Source organism: Gossypium arboreum, chromosome 13 (genome assembly GCF_025698485.1).
Source record: "Gossypium arboreum isolate Shixiya-1 chromosome 13, ASM2569848v2, whole genome shotgun sequence".
NCBI classification, from domain to species: domain Eukaryota; kingdom Viridiplantae; phylum Streptophyta; class Magnoliopsida; order Malvales; family Malvaceae; genus Gossypium; species Gossypium arboreum.
The window spans coordinates 100,266,039-100,285,127 of NC_069082.1; positions in this window are offsets into that span (position 1 = coordinate 100,266,039).

The window sequence follows — 19,089 nt, forward strand, 5'->3', positions numbered from 1 at the left end:
TTATACTAATAAGATTTATCTTCCATTTTATAAAGGATCATTACTAAAAAGAATATGAATATTTTATCAAGGATTCTTGAAAATATGATTAACTCACAAGAGAGCATATCGTTGCTGGTTAGTATATTTTACCTAGAGATATTTATAGGTTGGGTCGGGTCAATTTATATAATGTATCTAGACCAATTTTTCAAGTTCAGGCCAAGCTAGATCTAGAAAATGAGTTTACTTTTTTGTCTAAGCCCAACCTAATTTAAGAAAGGTCAATTTAAACTCGACTTGATCCGTCCATATTTGATTTTTTTTAATTTTTTATTTAAAATATTTTTTTAAAATATACTGAATACACTAAAAAAGGCTAAAATAAAAATTTTCTAACACATTAAAATACATTAAAAATATTTATATTAAAAATACTACCATAAATATAATAAGCGGTTTTATTATATTAAAACACAAATAAATATAATAAATATTTATTGTATTGGATATAATTTTAAAATGTTATATTTTGAGTTGAGTTATTTAGTTGGGTAAGTTCTTTTTTTAGGTTTTAGGTAATGAGTTTAATTATTATTGATTTAATATAAATATATAATAATTAATATAATTTTTATAACATAATATATTCAGATCGGACGAATTGAGTCGGGACAAAAGATCTTACCCAAAGATTGACCCATATAAAAAACGGGTCTTAAATTTTACCTAAGTTTATTTTTCAAGTCGAATATTTTATCTAAACCCTTTTATTTTTTAGATTGATCTTTAGATCTAGACAAATGAGTTGTCCCATGAAGAGTTCTAATATTATGTATATTAATAATTACATTTTGAAAGTTAGATTAATGAATTTTATGATTGGCAGGAGAGTGGAAGGACAAAATTTTGGGGTATATTAGTCAGCAAAATTGGGATATATAGGTCACCAAAATGATCAACTGAAACCATTTGCAATCAATCAGGAATAGGGAGCTTGCTATAAAATATATCTGAATATTTCTTTGTGTTTAAATACATTTTTTTAATTTCTGAATCATACAAGAAATTTTAATTAAATATTATATATTTACCTGAATTATATTCTGAGTTCACATTATTTCATATGAAATTTAATTATTATTATAAGATATTTGAATTATATTTTGAGTTTAACTTGTTATTGAATAAAGTTTGAATTGAATTTTGTCATAAAATTTCTATCTAATAATTTTAAATTTTAACCATATTTTTTTATCAAACCAATAAAATGCAGTTAATCATACAAACACTTATATAAAAGATTATACATAATTCTAAACGGGAAAGAAAGCAAGAAAATGATGAAAAAAACAATTAAACAAGTAAAATAATTCTAAACCTGTAATTCAAGTTAATTTTTGTTGATTGAGTTTTAATTCGATTGGTATTAACATTATTGTTAATATATGAGGACATGGGTTCGAGTGCGCTGAAACGTATTATCCTCCTATTTAAGGGGTGGGGAGGGGTTATAAATAGTTTTAGGTATTGTATTAACAAGAGCAAATATGATAATAACCTATAATAAGGTTAATGTTCAAAACAAGTATGTCAATTTCTTTTATTGAAACATGTGCTAAAATTTTTCCGTGAACTATATGTAAAGTTACGTATTGTCAGTCAATATTATTATTTAAATTAATTTTCTTCTAAATTTTAAAATTTTATTTTATATTTTAAAATTATTTTTAATAAAATAATTTATATTTAATAATTGTCTATAAAACTTAAAAATTTCAAAATCATATAAAAAAATGCTTTGTAGACAATTATTAAAGAATTAATTGATTTGATTTTAATTTGGAAATATTAAATAAAATTTTAAATTTTAGAAGGAGATTAAATTAATTCAATTAATTATTTCAATATTATAGTAATAAATCTATTGACACTATTAAGGGATAAAAATTTCAATAGTTTATTAATTAATTTTGATGTTTTTGAAATTTAAAATTTCAAAATTGAAAAAAAAAGAAATTTAAAACTTCGGAAATGGGTAAACAAGTACAATATGACAAATTTTTAATGTATTATTTTAGTTTCGCCACTTTTTTATTTTAATCCTTAATTTCTTTTACTTGAATCAATACTTAAAAAAAAAGAATTTTTTTAGTGATGAAAATGAAAATGACTTAAAAGTTGGGTGACCAAAATGAAAGTATAAATATGATGTGGACATGATTTGGTGTGTACAATTTAGCTACCGTTAAATATTTAGCGCTTGAGTGACTAAAATAAAAATGTCTTATGTCACACCCCAAATTTTCGAATCTTTACTATGGACGGTTGATTAAGTGGATTTAGTAAAGAGCTTGTAAATGAGTCCCTTTAATTAGCAAGATTGGATTGGTTTTATTTACGCACATCCTCTAGCGAATTGTTTTTCTATGTTCTGCCATCTTGTGGACTCCCATTCCACGTTTAGCGAACTCTCACGTTTGGGCGAGCTCTCCCGTTTGAAAATACGCCAGTGGCGAGTTCAATTGTTGTAACACCCCAAACTCGGCTTAGACGTTATGGGCGAATCTGGAAGAGTTACATTAGTTTGTTTAAAAATTCTCGTTGTAACCAAACTTAGTTGAGCGTTTCAAAAACATAAAACTTGCAGAACTCTCTCACAGACATTCAGAAAAACTTAAGTTCGTAACCACCTATTTCAAATGCTAAAATTAATTTCAAATTTGTTTGCTTTGAAAATACCGATTTTGAACAAATCTTTTCGATTAACGCTAACATTAGTTAAAAACTATTTATTTATTTATAGAAAAACACTTAAGGGTTTACTTAACTCGTAGCAAAAAAATTTTAGAGTTTTAATTTTGAAAACTTGAATTCAATTTGTTAACCAGCGTGATTTTGCAGTTTTATGATCGAAAAATATCAAAATAGACGAGCAAAATGAAAACACAACCCAAAAACAGATTATAGTCCTAAAAGTCCAGAAAAGTTACTAATGTAAATTGCCATAACTAATTAGTCGTGAAAATAATCTGAGCTCCCGCACGCCATCCGGTCCTAATTTAGAAGATCACCTGAAACATATTAAATAAAAGAGTAAGCTAGAAGCTAAGTGTGTGAATTAACCCGCGTACATAATTTTCTTACTACAAAATTAACAATTGCAAACATCAAAAAAGAGTTTTATTTTTAGTATTCACATATGCAAAAACTATATTAGAATGTCATATATCTAGAAACGTTTGTCAGATCGAAATGCAATATTTTCATAATCATATATCATAACAAAATTCTTAATTTCAGAATCAAAATCTCAAACACATTCCTTTATACAGAATCAGATGTATTTCATAATCAGATACAGATGCAATTATAGATCCTACCCCCATCCGTTACACACCAATTCCGTCCAACCAATCACACCAAATAGAACTACAAGAGTCCATCCATCTAATCACACCGGATCATGGTGGTATGTTATTCATAATAGTGCAGTTGAACTTCCAGACAGATATTGCAGTTTAACCATCTAAATTACAGTAAAATTACCGAAAAACACTTCCTTCATCACATCCAAAACCCACCCCAATGCACATGCACAATCAAAATAACATACGTACATATCAAATAAATGGTATGGCATGCATATCTAATCATATATATATTTCAGATCATAGCATATCATATTACATAGTCGAATCAGATTGCTTATAAGAATAGATAACAGAATAAGTAAAACACACATGGTTTACAAAATAATCATGCTTAATTCACGTACCTATTTATTGCAAAACATGACACATTTTTTTTGTACTTTTGAAACTTATTTAACATTCCTCCTACACTTTCTCGTGTTTGTTCACTGAAACTTATGCTTTTTTAGGCCTACATAATGCCTACAGACCCAATTTCTGAGTCCCCTAATCGGGCCTAAAAATTGGCTTCAAAGGCCCACACGGACCAAAAAGCTAGCTTGTGTTGTCCACATGGTCTACCTACATGGTCTACACGATTTCACATAGTCGTGTAGTCCACATAGGCTACCCACACGGTCTGCACGACTTTAGACAGCCGTGTGGTCCACACGGTTTACCCACACGGTCTGCATGATTTCACATGGTTGTGTGGCGCTAGGCAATTTCTAAAAACAACCCATCTTCACAAATTTATCGAGTTTCTAATAATTTTTTAAGTCAATTTCACACACCTAATTATCGATTTAATCAGCTACACAACTAGAACTCCTGAAAACCTACAACTTTTCACCAACTTGTGCTAATTAACCAAGAGAAAACCCATCTAAAATCACATCCTTAGACCAAAATTTCAATCCCAAAATCACAATTCAATTACTTCTTTGAAACATCACCTAAAATCGAGCCTCCTCTTCTGGAGGATCGTAATACACAACCCTCTTGCCTAAAACGAAACCAATTGGACATTTAATAAATTATAGAACAAAACTAATATTTAAAGCTCAATCTTGACAAATAATGAGTTAAATTGAACAATAACAGAAAAATCAATGATGAAACTTACGCTATTATTACTTTGTGACTGAAACTGAGAAGCAATGCAACCCCTACGACGAAACCATCAGCGAACATTAATAAAAAAAAAGAAGAAGAAGCTTCCAAGAAAAAGAAAAACAAAGAAAAGAAAAGAGAGCAAAAAAGAAGGTTACACCAACTAATGTGAAAAACAAAATGGGGGGTTGTCGGCGGCTGAATAAAGAAAACTTAGGAATTTTTTTTTCAATATTTTATTTCCCAACTCACCAAATTGTTTTTTTTTTAAAATAAAAAATTCAAATTCAACTTTCAAGAAATAGCAAATCACAAAATATTTCAAATTTGCACACATCGGAAGTTAAACTCAAGACCTAAGATAAGCTGACACTTTCCCATTGAACTAGCAGACCCATTCTGTCAAAACTTGCACATAAATAAGTGTAACACCCCATACCTGTATCCGACGCCGTAACAGGGTTTGAGGCGTTACCAGACTAAAACATCAACATTCACACAAAGCCGGGCCATAAAATTTCGCCCAAATTTAAAACTTTTCATTTATATTCATATCATCCTTATTATGAGCCTACGAGGCCCAAAACATACATCGGAAGTGTTTCGAGAATAAACCGAGAACTTTCAGAACTTTTATGACACTTAGAAAAAAAATTCTTGTTTTGGAGGGTTACACGCCCGCGTGGCTTGGGACATACCTGTGTCTTCAGCCCGTGTAACTCTCTGACTATGACATTATTAGCAAAATGAGATCACACGGCCATAGCACACGCCTGTGCGTTTTGGCCGTGCGGCGAATTAAATTCTCGAAATTAAGTGCAGACTTCACACGACTAGGGCACATGCCCATGTCCCAAGGCCGTGTCCTTCACACGGCTAAGACACACGGCTGTGTCTCTGCCTGTGTGTTTACTATTGGGCATTCTATTTTGCATTAATTAGGGTGCAGGGGACACACAGCCAGACCACACGCCCATAGGGCAGACCGTGTGTCACACACGGCTTAGACACATGCCAGTGTGCCTACCTATGTGGACAATTATTGAGGCTATTTTCCAAGCTAATTGCTACCCTAAATTGCACATACACAACCGTGAATTCAATGGTACCTCGCATGACTTCATAAACATAGCTCATGCATGACAACTTCTTATCAAAGTATACTTGATTAAAACTCCATATCATGGAAAAACCAATTTTACTAGCACACACATGTACAAATAAACAATATTCCCTAGATTGCATGCATGCATTATCATATTAACTTATTCACACACCAAACTTCCATCATCAATAACTATGAGCCAAATCATAATGGCATTGGCACATACATGCATAAATGAATTGGTTTACAACCCATATTCATTATGAGCCACATCACATGGCCTTATACAAAATGAATCAAATATCATCATAAGCCAACATATGTGGCTAAATAAATATGACATATAACAAAAAGACCAAGTCCCTATACATGCCATACTTAAAATACTTAAGTTCACTATACCCAAAATATTAGTTTGATAGTGTGAATCGAGCTTCGACGTCCTTCGATCCCCAAGCTAGCTTGGCGACACTATAAGGAAATGGAAAGGAAAGGGGAGTAAGCATAAAGCTTAGTAAGTTGCATGTAAATAATTAACAGCATTAACTAACCATTATTATACACATAAACCTAATATAACTTATCACAATGTCATCAAGTATCATAAATACATTTTAAAAACATGTCATTTACATAGTCTATAATAAAACCCATTATCACAATTCATTCATCCACTTTTTACCGAGGTCTCATCGTTTTATAATCTCAATGTTTATGAGCTTGGTGTACATACCTGTACCCTTTCAACATGATCATACCTTGTCATCTCGTTGACTTAATCTTGGGATTACTCGTTGAACCACTTGGAATACTAAAGGATACTCGCGAAATCACATTCACATAGTAGGATGCCAATGCCCTATCCTAGATATGGTCTTACATGGGATCACATATCGATGCCAATGCCATGTCCCAGACATGGTCTTACATGGGATCATGCACATCGAAGCCTATAGCCCAGCTATGGTCTTACATGATGTCTCATATTGATACCAATGCCATGTCCTAGATATGGTCTTACATGGGATCACACATACCCTAATGTTATGACATTTGTATCCCAACTATTCCTAAGGTTCAACTAGGATATCATGGTACCAATTATTCGTCGAATCGTCATCGAATCATCATTAATCAAACCACAAAAACAATCATAGAATTCGTGCAATATTAAATCATTTAAATACATAATAACATAATGTTGAATTATTTACACATGAACTTACCTCGGTACAAAATATGGACAATTAATTTGATTTAGTCCAAGATCTTGCTCTTTCTCTAGTTTAGGCCTGGACTCTGTTTTTCTTAATCTATAATAGCAAATTTCACTTATTTAATTATCATATTGTTCAAAATGGTCCATAAATCATACTTTGGAAAAATTACAATTTTCCCCTAAACTTTCACATAATTGCAAATTAGTCCCTAGGCTTGTAAAATGAAATGTGTCCAATTTCTTTGTTACCCAAGCCTATCCGATTCATATTCCCTCTTATAACAGCACACAATTTTCATCTAATCAAATTTTAGCACCTATTTCTACATGTTTTACAAATAAGTTCTTTTAGGTGTTTTCATGAAAAATCACTTAGAAAAAGATGTTTATCTAACACCAAACTTCCATATTCCTCCATTAATCATCAAAATACAAGCATGAAACACATGGATAAATTTTTTAAACATGAATCCTAGCTCAAAATAATGGTAGAAATAGCCAAATCATGCTTCAAGGATATCAAAAACATAAAGAACATAAAAAAGGGGCTAGGATGCACTTACAATGAAGCTTGAAAGTTGAAGAAAAACCCTAGCTATGGTCCTTAGAAATTTCAGCACACCTTTGAAGAAGATGGACAAGATTTTCACTTCATTTTCCCTTTTAATTCTTTTATTAACCAAATGATAAAAATGCCCTTAAAGCCTTTCTTTCAAATTTTATCCATGCATGCCCATTTTTGTCCATAAAAATAGAAATTGGGAAAATTTCTATTTAAGGACCTCTAATTAATAATCCAAATCTATTTCATACTTAAAACTTCTAGACCTCACATTTTGTAATTTTTTTGCAATTTAGTCTCAAGTGTCAAATTGGACACTTTATCCATAAAATTTCTTTATGAAAATTTTACATAAGCATGAAATCATGTCATAGACCTTATAATAATCATAAAATAATTATTTCTACTTTAGATTTATGGTCTCAAAAACTACTGTTCTGACTAGACCCTAATTCGAGACGTTATAATAAGATTTAAGCTAAAATATTAGAGATATGGCTTGAGCTAAAAATTAACAAAAGTCATGGAATAGAATTCAAAACCAAAACCTTGCACACACAACCCCAACACCTAACCATTGAACCAAATCAAATAATTTATAAAAATTTCGAAAATCTTAACTCAAAAATCAAGATGTAACCACTCTTGGTTTCACCAACCCAATTTCTTTTAACCTAGTTTTTGAGATGTGACAATTTTTGTGGATTTAATTGTTTGATTATTAACCCGTGGTAAGTGGGACATGTACCAGTTATGTGTAAAGCCTTAGGAAAGGAACGTATCACTATGCATGACACCTAGAGAGTCTTGATGATTATACTTAATTAGTGGAATTGTCTGTTCATGTAATGTGATTAGGGATCCTGATTAGAGTGGGATGAGCGCAGTTTTATATAAATAATAGAGGTATAAAAGAGGAAGAACCTGTATTTATAGCCTATTTAGAATTTTCCTTCGAGCCAATTGCTGCTAAAGAAGCGGGAGAAGGCCCCAGTAAGAAGGGGAAAGAACCTATTGAGTAGATAAAATTTTACTGGAAATTCTGGTGAGTTTCTTCCATTTTTGCTTTTGATAAATAACGAACTAGGCTAAGATTTATATTATCTTTTCAGGTAAAGTAAGTATTATCTTAGAATTGTATGTGAATTCTTGTGTTAACAAACTGTAAATATGAAACCTAAATAAATGTGTATGAATAATTGAAAGGGATACCCTTTCCTTGGTGCACAAGCTCAGTATCCAAAAAAGTGGAAATGGGGTAATGGAGGTCTAATGAAGTGTGGTTTTGATGGGAGTAGTAAATAGAGAATGTGACATGTATACATTTTGCCTCCTGTAAGGCATGTGATTGCAAACCGAGATTTGATGAATGACCCCAACCTTGCGGGAGAACACGTACTTGTTCAAATTAATAAGAAAAATTTACAGAAGTTCATATGGGACATTCGCTCTTCAGAGCGTTGAAAGGATTCGAACCTAGCACAAGAAAGGGTGTATAAATGTCGTAAAGAGTACTACAAGTGAACTATGATTTGTAAATTATACTTAGGTGTGACTGTATTTAGATATGGTTAGTATCCCCCAAGGAGCTATACTTAGTTGCGACGTGCATCTGCATACGAGTGGTTTATTTCTCATAAGGATGGTGATAGATTAAAATTATATATACTTTTTTTGTGTTTAATTCCCTCATATTCTAGTTTTATCGAGTACTTAATTGTGGAAATTGTATTTATTTTGATATAGGAACTGTAAATATTAGACTTAGTTGCTAAATTTTGGTTAAATTGGTGCATCGAGGAAGTTTTGATAAAATAGTGGACTTGTGACGTGGGCCGATTTGAAAGCTATCAACTTTGAGGATGTAATTAAGAAAGCTTGAATTTATAAAGGAATAATATAACAATTATGCCAATTTGAATTTGAGGTTCCCTGAAACATTAAATGCGGCAGATTTGTGTTCTTTGGTGGGATTACATTACTATTATTAGGCTTAGTTTTTTAGTATATATATGTTAGTTGTGGGAGGAATAAGGCATCGGTCTTCACTTCTTTTTCTTTTTAGTTTAAATTAGCAATTACTTGTGAATTTTTATTTCACCATGTGCGGTTAAGTTTTTTTTTTCCTGATTCAAAGGAGTGAGTTAATTCAACTGTGATCTTGTAAGGCTTGTGCTAAACCATGGATTTATTCTTAAGCCCAAGTAATCTTTATTTCTTATTTTTATTCTTATGAATTTTTGATATTGGTTAGATTGATGCCTTAATTCTATATTAAATTTTCTATTGCTATCCATGAGTTTGTGATCCGTAATTGTTATAAATGGTTGATATAAGTAGCAAGGAGTTGGCTTATGTGTGTGTTGTTGTGGCTTCCTTTCTAACAACCCGCTTTTTAATGGTGTCGAAATTAGTGATTTCAAGGCCACCAAATCCGACGAGTAAGTTCGTAAATATTATTATTTAATATTTATGAGTCAAATATGATTTTAAAAAGGTTTTTGATATAGTGATTTTTGTTATATAAACGATTTATTAAGTTCAAGTGGTATGACCCTAAGGTCAAGTGGTTTTAGAAAATGAGGTATCAGGACCTCGTTTTTATAAATTGAGCCAAGAATATTTTTATAAATATTTACAAAGTGTTATTAAGGTTTTATTAATATTTACGAAGTGTTATTAAGGTGGTATTAAAGTTTCATTGAAAAATTTTAACGTTTTAATAGTTAATTAATTAAAAGGACTAAATCATAAAAGATGTAAAATTTGATTACTATTTGATTTGAGTGATTAAATGGTTAATTGAATAAAGGAAAAGGGACTTAAATAGTAATTATACCATCCAAGGAGTTAGTGGACATTAGTGGGCTTATAAATTGTTAATGTTTGATTATAATTACAAGTGTAAAAGAGTAAATTATTAATTATGTATATTATAATCAAAACATGACAAAATTAATTATCATCTTCTTCATTTGAAGTTCATCACCGAAAAGCTAAAAGAGAAGGAAGTATATTCAGCCAAACTTTGGCTTGGTGATTAGGTAAGCAAACTTTGCACGTTTTTAGTAATTTTTATGTTTTTGAGATCGTTACAACTAGATCCAACTAGCCCATATCTTCAATTTTGAAACTATTAAAGATTTTGAATGTTTCCATTGATAAAACTTGTGATTTTAGGTGTTAAATGATGAATTTGATATATTATTTTTATTTAAAAGTATTTTATTAAGTGATTTTTGATGAATTTTTTAATTAGGGACTAAATTGTTAAAATAGTAAAAATCTAAGGATTTAATGTGAAGTTTTTGCATTAAAGGGCTGTTTTGGAAATAATTATTATTTGGCTAGGCTCAATTTTGGGTAAAAATGGTTAATTTGCATGTTTTGGGATTAGGGACTAAATTGAATAAAAGGAGAACTTTAGGGGTAATTTTGTAAAAATGTAAAAATGAATAAATTGCATAAAATACATTTTTTATTGCCTAAATTAATAAATTAAATGAAATTATTAATTTAGATCAAGATCGGGTGGAAAATTGAGGAGAATAAAAAATTACCAAAATGCCCCTATATGTTGACATTTCTTCAAAATAGCCAGGTAAGTTTGTATGAACTGTACTATGTATAATGTTGACTAAATTTAATGTTATTATATGATTTTGTTGAAAATTAATCTATATATATATATATGTTAATTATACAATTTATCGAGTAAAGAAATAATGAAAATTCAACGACGTACGACGACTACCGAGCCTTGTTTGAACCTTTGAAACGTATAGGACACAAATGACATGTCATGAAGGTTACTTTGTTTTGGGTGCTGGTCCTAAACGTCCTATTGATGGCTGAGTTCTGGCATATATTGCGAATACTTGACAGCTTGTGTAAGTAGCACCATGTAGTTACGTTTCGACCGACAGCTTGTGTGAGTAGACCCATTTATGGCTCGAGAGAGAGCATTTATGTAAAGGAAAAGGAAAGAAATGGTTCCGACCATATGTTAGTACACAGTGTGTTAGATTCTCGCGTATCCGATATTATTCTAAGTGATTCAATAGGCATACAAAGGGAAGGAACGGTAAGTGTTTCGATTGGCAATGTCATGAAAGTATGGAAATGTATGAGTTGTTAATGATTAAAGTGTGTATAGCCATGTTCATGAAAAGTATGAATGCTTATAAGCTATATTCATGAAAGTTATTTTATCATGTGGTTATTTATGCTAAATTATGTATTTATTCACTAACTTGTGAATATGGTTAATGCTATATTTATGTCTTATGTGTTGTGAAAATAAAACGATAAGTGTTCAATATGAATTAAGATATGTATGCATGAAACTCATTGAAATTGTGATATATGAAAAATGGAACACCCCAAAATTTTAAGAATTTAATTGTGTGAATCTGCTGTAATTAAATTTTTGTATCTGTGGTTCTGTGTTCTGTTACTATGTTAAAGGTTGGGAGTTCAAGTCTCATAGTTAGAAGTTTTGTTATTTTTAAAACTAACCTCTATCCATGTGTCATATAGTTAAGTGCAATTCTGTGTAAATCTATATCAAGAATGAACTTGCTGGTTTACTAGTTAAGCAGCTATTTGTTTTTTTTCTAGTTCTGAATTTGAATCCCATTGTATGCGTTAGGAGAAACTTTTCCAGACTGTCGGAAAAACTGAATGGTGGTTAAGGCAAAATTTTAAAACATTCTTTTCTTTTCTTCCTTTCCTCTTACATTCTATTCTTTCCCTTTTTCTCTTCTTTTACTTTTATTTTTTTCATTATATCGTGAGCACAGTGGTTGAATATTAGACTTTTCATTTTAATCTGTTGTACGAGTCGGGTAAGTATGTTTCTGTAATGTCGATTATAGTAATTCATTAAGAATTTTAAGAACGACAATGTCGTGTTGTTGATGATATGCATTAATGAATAACTTTGTGTTGTTAAGTGATATTAGTTCCTTATTTTAGTCGGCAGGATAATTCGAGTAGTCGCGAGTAATCTTTCGGTAAGTGACATTTTCGTTAAAGGTATTGTGTCAAAAATTTTGACATAAGCTTATGTGATTAATTGTTTTCCATTGTTGTTAAATTCGGTTGTTTGAATGATTGGATGGTTGATTTAAGCTTCGGGGACACTCTATGTTCGTTTTACTTTAAAATCTCGTCAGGTGCTTGCTGAAAACCTTAAATTTTGCAAGTTTTGGTTGCTAAAAAATATGGCTATCACTGTTACACTACCTTGTGCCAGGCCATGTGCGTGGCCGTGTAACTCATTATTTATCGATTTGGAGCGACACAGACGTGTGTCCAGGCCGTGTAACTCACTGTTTGTGACTTAAGACCACACAGGTAAGCACACGGGCGTGTGCCCAGGCCGTGTGAGTCACACGGGCAAGGACACGACCGTGTAACTCTCTGTTTAGGTTTTAGAACCACATAGGCCGAGGACATGGGTGTGTGCCCAGGCCGTGTTAGCTACACGAGCAAGGACATGGGCATGTTTCCAGGGCATGTGGCACAAAAAAAGAGCCCGAAATTCGTTGTTAAGGCCATAAATGTTGTTTAAGACTGATATTGACTTCTCCATTGTATGAATGATTTGAATTTGACTGAACGGGAACTCCTTGATAATCTACGGCAGTCGTATGAATACCATAACTGTATGTGTACTGTGATACTTAATTTGATACTGAACTGTGTTATCTACTTGCGAGATAATTTAGAAAACTTGAATACATATTGTGGATATTTGTAATCTACATTTGCATGGGTTGGGATATAGTGAAGAAGAAAGTAATCCGTTTTGAACCAGTGGCTTAGCCTCCATGTGTATAATTCTAATTCTAGCGCTTCGTCACATTATGATCCAGCAGCTAAGTTGCGTTTCTGTAAAAGTGTCAGATAGACATTCTATGGTGTGTAGGGTTGGCTGGGCACTGAGCGCCCTTAATGGTGTGTTGGGATGGTCGAAGATGGTGTGTAGGGGTTAGGAATATCTGCACCTGACTATGGTCTATTCTATATATGAAACTGAAATTGTTTCTGCATCTGAAATTAATCTGTCTTGAATCGGAACTAGAAATGTTTCTCTTAGCAAATCGAATCTTTGGAACATTGTTTGGTAAATGTGTTTATGTGAACAAACTTCTTTATGCATTGAGTTCACAACTCAATTTATTATTAGTTGGTTTTCAGGTGGTTCTCGATCTGAGCAATGTCTCAAGACCTGCAGAGCTCGAACAAGCTTTATCTTTCGTTTAAATACTACTTCAGGAATTTTGGTAAATTATGATTGTATGAATTTTGGAAGATTATATACTTAACTAATCTTTCTAATGAATGGTTTAGTTTTATCGTGTTATATATGTGTAGTATTTAAGTATCAATGAAATAACTCTCTAGACTTGGATTGGACGTCTAGACCGAGTTTAGGGTGTTACAAAAAACATGATATGTTATGAGATGGATGATAAATCCAATTGAATTGTGCTCAAGTATAATGGTTATCTATGTCAAATTCATATGAATCATGTTTAAATGAACTAACATATGTTGTTGATGTGCTTAGGCTTATGCTAAGCTTGTGGATATGATTGATGTTTATGATTATGTTTGTACTATGCATATATAACGGGTAAGAAAAGGGAACGAAATGGTAAATATGTAATTGGGATGTATTATGAAGTTATCAAAAGTTTAATGTGATAAATGATATATTTATATGTGAAAAAATTGCATATGCTATAGATGAATATATCTAGATTAGGGATAAATACACTAAGCCAGAATTGATAATGTCGTTTAGGCTTTTGAGAAGCATTGAGTATGGAATAGGAAGTAACTAAATTGAAAGGTGTATAATCTTATAGAAAGGTTGATGGTTATACATTATGTCCCATAAAATCCTATCACGTTATGAATGATAGATATATGCGACATTAATGAATTTACTTATTTGTGAGTCGATGATCATATGGAATTATGAATTTTGGCACTGACATAAGTTTATATCTATTCTAATAAGTTTATTATCGAAATGGAATTTTTATGCTTAAAATTTATACGAGCTTACTATGCGTACATTGCTTACGTTGTTATTTTCCTTTATAGATTATCGGAAGCTTAATCGGGTTAGAAGCTATTCGGAGATTCATCACACTATCCATCGATTTTATCGGTAGATTTTAATGCTTTGGTAGTGGTTATAATGGCATGTATAGGTGGACTATGTCTAATGTTTAATTGATGAGTTTGGTATGCATATGTCATTTTGGTTGATGATTATGGCATGAAATGTTGCCTTGGATTTGAGATACTTAAGGTACTAATGATAGCTTGTTGGTTGTGGTTAATATGGTTAAATTAGTGTATGTTTTGAAATGACCAAAATTGGTATGGTTGTTATGTATCAATTATGTTATGTTTTGGCATGAAAATAAATTTAGTTATAATTGCTTAAATATGCACATGTATAGGTGTTTTGGTTAATGATATAGTCATTTGAGTTGACCTGTAATTAAGGTTTCTTTTTGAGGATGGTATAGTTGTTATGTTGATATATGTATGTGGCATTATGATGGTTGATATTATAGTCTTTCTGGAGCTTAATTGATGGAATTTGAAATGGTCTTCAAAATGTATGTGATAGAATGTTCTTTGATATGGTTGAATGTCGTCTTTATGGTTTAGGTAATGTAGTTGACATATATGGCTAATGATGCTAATTGTTAAATGGACAATTTGGTATGCCAAGTGTGATTTTGATACGTAAACCTAGTGGTAAGTTTTGGTATGAACTTAGTTATAAGTTGGTTGAGTTTTGGCTAAACTATGCAAATATGAACATATGTATGATTGTTGTGATTTAAGGTGCCCATTAGGCATATTGGTTGTGTGAATATATACGTTATTAATTTAGCTTGTTGATGCATTATTTGATGCATTTTTGAATGCTTGATTACATGTGGAAAATTGGTTGTAGTTGTGTGCATGATTGGGTGAGAAAAATGGCTTGGAAATGACCTATTTTTCGTCCACACGGCCAGGTGACACGGTCGTGTGTCCCCTATAGCATACTAAGGGTTGCAAGTCAGGCAGTTACACGGCCTAGCACACGGCTTGGCACACGGGCGTGTGAGGCCATTTTGAAGGGTACACGACTTGGCACACGAGTGTGTGGCTTGGCCATGTGACCCAAGTCAGAGAGTTACACGAGCATGGACATGGGTTAGGACATGGCCATGTGTCTCAATCGTGTGAGTCACACGAACGTGTGACCCTTGCAGTTTGAAAAATTTCATCTTTTTTTTAAAGTTTCTATATGTTTCTGATTTAGTCCCGATTCGTTTCTAATGTGTTTTTAGGGCCTCGAGGGCTTATAGAAAGGACAATGTGCATGTGTTTGAATAGAACATGCAGTATTTTATAAATGATTGTAATAAAAAATTTTAAGTTAAAAGTTTTCGGTAATACTCCGTAACCCTATTCAAGTAACGAATACGGGTTAGGGGTGTTATATTTAGTGGTATCAGAGCTACAATTTAGTCGATTCTCGGACTGAACGTAGCATGTATGAAATATCAAAACACATGCCATTATATAACCTGTGATAGTCCCGACGCTAATGAGATTTGTTTTATTTTTATGCAGTGATGTTTTCTAACCTAGGTAATTCTGATAATGCTGAAAGTGATACTCAAGTATTTGATTAAAAAGTTTCTTATGATGAGTCGGGGCTTATAAAGGTATGAATAAAAGTTTATAATATTATGTTAATGATGAATATTATGTTTTGTGTATATATATGTGAGAGTTAAATTTAGAGGCTCTACGATCTCCACCCCCTCACTCTCAAAGTCTTATACAACGAAATTCACAAGATTTATGTTGATTAAGTTTGCAAAAGAGAAGCTATAGAATTCAATGATTGAATTAGTAATAAGGTGGTCAAAGTTGAGATTGGTTAGCAAATAAAGACAGTTTTAGAAGAGATATCAGATTTTTCTGAAGATCATTCAGCGTACACAACATCGCTGTTAAAGAAGATGTTATTTATGGGTAATCGACTTATTCAAGTATGGTATATAAAGAATAGATTAACTGGAATTTCTTCTGAATTGATTTTTTTGGTGAACGAGATAATGTGGGATTATTGGTGACTTTAGTAGTCAGTGGGATAGTGTTGAAATTGTAAAAATATCTAAATGCAGTTGTTATAGCCGAGTATCTTACAACGATCTCTTTTGGGTATTCTATATGTTCATTTATTCTTAGAGGTATATGTAAAAGTTCATCTTTAGAGGTGATTTTTATCATAAGAGAATGCTAGCTAACCATAATGTTAGACGAAAATATTGTTAGTCTGGTTGATTTATGATCGGTATTGCTATATCTTTCTTTGGCATTCTAATATATTATATTTGGTAGATGATTAAACAATAAGACTCATATGATGTTATTTTATTTCTTCTACTAGTTGATGTTCTGAACTTTATATTTATACAATTTATGTTGTTTCTATCACAACTGGTTCCAGTGTATATGAGCGATATTCTTCTTCTATATTTTCTCTGGGGTATCATTAATCTCTTTATCATTCCATATAGGTTGTATTCTCGGAGATTTAGTATAGTTTCACATCTTAGATTTCATTATCTCAGTTTTTTTTTATCATTCTTATTGTTTAATCTATCAAACATGCTTCATTTGTAAAGGATATTCATTGGCCGAAGATAATTTCATCTATTACGGTTATAATTTTTGGTTTGATCATGGGAGCATAGTGATATAGATCTTAGGTTTTTAGAGGTTCTGTTTCTGCATTGGTTGTTACTGGAATTACATTTGGTTTTTCTCTTTTTTTTTTTGGAATGCACTATTGATGTTGAGGTATTGTTCTATCTATACGGTTGTAATGTCGATCTTATTATAGCATTATAGTTTTAATTCATTTGATGGGTGTGGCTCCAGTATGGTTCAAAGCTTCGATGTTAATAATTGAAATAACTTTATTATATATTCTCTTTCTAGCTTTCGTGAAGGGGTAGACATCGGCAAAAGTGTAGGCGATGGAAGATCGAGCTTAAACTTGTATAGTGGTTCTCATCCCTCAGGTAATCTCGATTTATGTCAATGAGTTAAAATGAGATGTTATGTTTCGTTTGAGTTAATATTGTTTGTTGAAATCTTTGATTGATATTCTGATGGAATTATGATAGATTGTATGTCTGGGTTGTCTTTTAAACAATAAGAAGGGATTATTCTCAAATGTTATTATCCAATAGATAAAATCAACTCAGTTGTTTTATTTAGAGTGGGTTATTCATTTGAAAAGTTAATTGAGTTATATGCATTTGAGTTTATCCTCAGGTCCGGGAATAAAGTTTGTGGATTTACGGGTAAATAGACAGACAGTCTGAATGAAGAATTCATATTCTAGAAGACATGATACATAAATATATCCATCAGATCAGCTATAATCGGGGAATGTTATTAGGTGTTAAATTCGTCTTGATAGTTGAAGTTATCGCGCTTGTGTTAAATGATATTGCTTGACGCTTTCCAGGAAAAAGGGGAACATACATCAATTGAAAGTTTTAGATACAAATATGTCAGAAGCATCAGTCAAAGTCTAATAATCTGGGCTTCTCGGTTATGTTTCGACAGATGATCACTGGGAATTTCTATAACATCCCGATTTAGGATCTAGTTGGAACAGTGGTTTCGAGACCACAAATCCAACGTAAGAAAATTTATTTTTATTATATTTTTATGGTCTATAATTTCACGGGATGATTTTGTGAAAATTTCGTTTGAAAATTTTGACGTTTGGGCACTCAATTTGGTCAAAAGGACTAAATTGTAAAAAGTGAAAAACTTGAGTACTATAAGCTAGAGGTGTCTAATTACTATGAAATTTTAAATTAGATGTCCTTATATGGTAATTAGGCCGGTGGTTAATTTGTTGGACAAAAAGGGACATGAAATGGGTGAAATAGAATATTTTTAAGTTAGGGGCATTTTGGTTATTTGGTAATTAAAATAATAAAAAGGGAAAATAAAAGCCAAATTTATGCTCATCTTCAACCTTTGGCCGAAATTTTCATGGAAGCCACTGCTAGGGTTTTGTTCAAGGTTTCCAAGCTCAATAATAAGTTCGTTCTTGCCCCAATTTTAATGATTTTTACGTTTTTAAAATCCTCGTAACAAGATCTACTATTTCTACCATTTATTTGAGCTAGGGTTGATGTTTAAAAATTTACCCATGTGCTAAATGTATTTTGATGTTTAACTGAGGAATATGAATGTTGTGTGTTAAACGACCTTTACTAAGTAGTTTTGATGAAAACGCTAAAAAGGATTAATTTGTAAAAGTTATAAAATTGGTCATAAAAGTGTGTTAGTGGAACTGCTATAGTTATGAAAATGATTTGGCTAGACTTAAAGTACAAAGAAATTGAATAAATTTCATTTTATGAGCCTAGGGTCAAAAGTGTAAATATGACAAAGTTAAGGGGCAAAATTGGAATTTTTCCATAATATAATTTTTGTGTCAGAATGAATAATGTGACTAATAAGGAAGCAAAATGTGATATTTTAGATCAAGGAAAACAAGGTTTGGACTTAGAATGGGGAAAAAATGAGTGTTTGACGGTTAGGTCTCTTTTCGCCATTTTTGGTATCGAGGTAA